General features: G+C 46.4%; 1 long non-coding RNA gene across 1 annotated transcript; it reads right to left on the bottom strand.

Moving 5' to 3' along the window:
* Positions 1–1,309: 1,309 nt before the first annotated feature.
* Positions 1,310–1,886, bottom strand: LOC147115072 (uncharacterized). Its single transcript, XR_015078927.1, has 2 exons — positions 1,760–1,886; positions 1,310–1,413 (listed from the first exon to the last, which is right to left on the bottom strand). It is a non-coding gene; the product is annotated as an uncharacterized LOC147115072 (long non-coding RNA).
* Positions 1,887–2,180: the final 294 nt, after the last annotated feature.

Here is a 2,180-nt window from a genome sequence, read left to right as displayed (position 1 = left end):
TGACCTTCATCAGTGAACTTTGGCTTGGCTCTAGGTTTCCCAACCTTGTCATTACCCGTGTTTTCCTTCTGTAGAGCAAGACCCCGTACTGCCTCTGTTAGTTCCCCGATAGCTTTACCCTGTTCCGCCACCACTTTAAGAACATCCTGTAAAGTGACAGCCTGGCTGCCTGGTACCCCAATGGCAGAACACTGAAGATCCCTCCCCGTACTGTCACACACTACATTCTTGCTCTTTGCAACTTTAGTGCTACAGGGCTGGTCTTCTAAGGACCATAAGACAGCTTCCTCACGTACATCGAACAGGGTAGACTGGGGGTTGTCTCGTACAAACTTGCGCAACTCTCTCCGGAGTGAGGGATCTCTAACACCATCAACAAATCTGTTTCTGACAACCCGTTTTGTGTCCGGCACAGCATCAGGTGATTGCTTTACCAAAGTTCTAATAATCTGAGAGAGTGCATGTGAGTATTCTTGGAAACCTTCACCCTCTTCTTGCTTGCGTCCATAGAAAGTTTCTAACAGCTGGGACTCACTGCGTTTTTCGGTGAAAGCCCCCCTTAGGTAACTGAACAGGTCACTGGGCTGCTTAGACTCTCCACCCAACCGTAACCTAATTTCCTGTAGGGCTGCCCCCCTCAACAAAGATCGAATGAAATCTACCTGCTCTGCAGGAGTCTGATCTCTAGCTCGTAGTACACTTTCAACCTCTTCAATGAACTCATCAACTGAACGACTATCTTTAGATACCTCACCACTGAATGGTTGGATCTGACGCTCTCTGGGTACATACACATATGACTTGGTTGCCCCATTACCTAGAGTGGCAATAATTGCCATTGCTTGGTCATGGTTTTTTTTCAACTCTGAAATCTGTGCCTTGAGTTGATCTATCTGGTTGCCCTCACCCACACTCGAGGTATTGTCCTCACCATCCGAATTGTGAGCTCCACCCGCCTCCTCAGGAGGGTCTAACATTTTGACTCAGTTCACAAGTCCCTGACAGTCACTGAATGGGATGGCCGCTGTGACGATTCTTCTCCAATGGTGTCCCTCCTCGGTGCCTTGATGGGTCCTCTCCCAGATTGGTCCTGGCGCCCTCTGGATCCCGTCTGTCTGGTCTGGTCCTCCTTAGCAACCCCAGGCAGCACTCTCCGTCCGTCTCCAGGTCCACTTGGCACCACACCGCTCTTCCCCCACTGCCGTATTTTATGTAACTTTCCCAAACCTGAGAAACTCCAAGCTAACAGACCCCACTCCTGGTACCAAAATGTGTAGCCTGGCGAAATGGAGCAGCACAGGACACGAACTTTCGTTTTTGGGGTTTTTTATTCTGTATTAATAACTTGGGTCTAGGTTTAGGATGAAATTGTAAATACATAAAATACAGTCGACAAAATACGGCAGTGGCTTGCTGCAAAACAGAACATGAGGCAAACCACAGGTGAAGGCAGTTAATTAACTAACAATCATTATACAAAACAAAACATATCATACCATACATTCGTATGTCCCGTTATCACTTGTCACCTCTTACAAGCAAACAGAAAGTATTAAACTCGTTCGAAACGTAGCCCCAAGGGCTCAACAACAATTTTAACAAAGGTTAACACCAGCACATGGTGGGACAATCTACAAGCATCCCCGTGATATCGAGTGATTTGGGAAACAATATCACTTTAAAACTATGTCTGGCTGCACTAAATGCTGTTTTAGTTGTACTTTACGCAGACTAAGTTCATTTAAAAAGTCATATTCACCCCAACTCTCCTGAGCACACCCCCCACGCTGGATCTAGAAAATGGAGGCTGTGAAGAAAGGGGAGGTTCCTTTGGCATCACATGGCCTTACCCATAACCCTTTTCTCAAATTCTAAAGGGGAAAATGAACCGCGCCATCTAGTGGACTTAAATATTCACTGCATTTTCCCACTTGGCTACATATAGGAATGTCAAACGCTAGAAAAAGCCACTACAGCTCAGCTGGCCAGTCCCATATTTAAAAAAGACATTCAACTATATTCTATCTCCTACTACTACTAAATTCTCGTCCGTCAGCTCAGCGGTGACAATGGGCCCAAGTGAATTCACTGCGCTATTGTCGGTTCTGAACTAGCCTGGCCGCTTCAGTCATCCGTATTCCTTTCTGTGACAAGCCACTCTTGACATTGTCTATCCAACA

Source organism: Somniosus microcephalus, chromosome 7, assembly GCF_052327205.1.
Source record: "Somniosus microcephalus isolate GS21.2 chromosome 7, FLI_Smic_1.0, whole genome shotgun sequence".
Lineage (NCBI taxonomy): Eukaryota > Metazoa > Chordata > Chondrichthyes > Squaliformes > Somniosidae > Somniosus > Somniosus microcephalus.
Note: the sequence above shows the minus strand (reverse complement) of the source record. Positions and strands in the feature narration are given on the sequence as shown.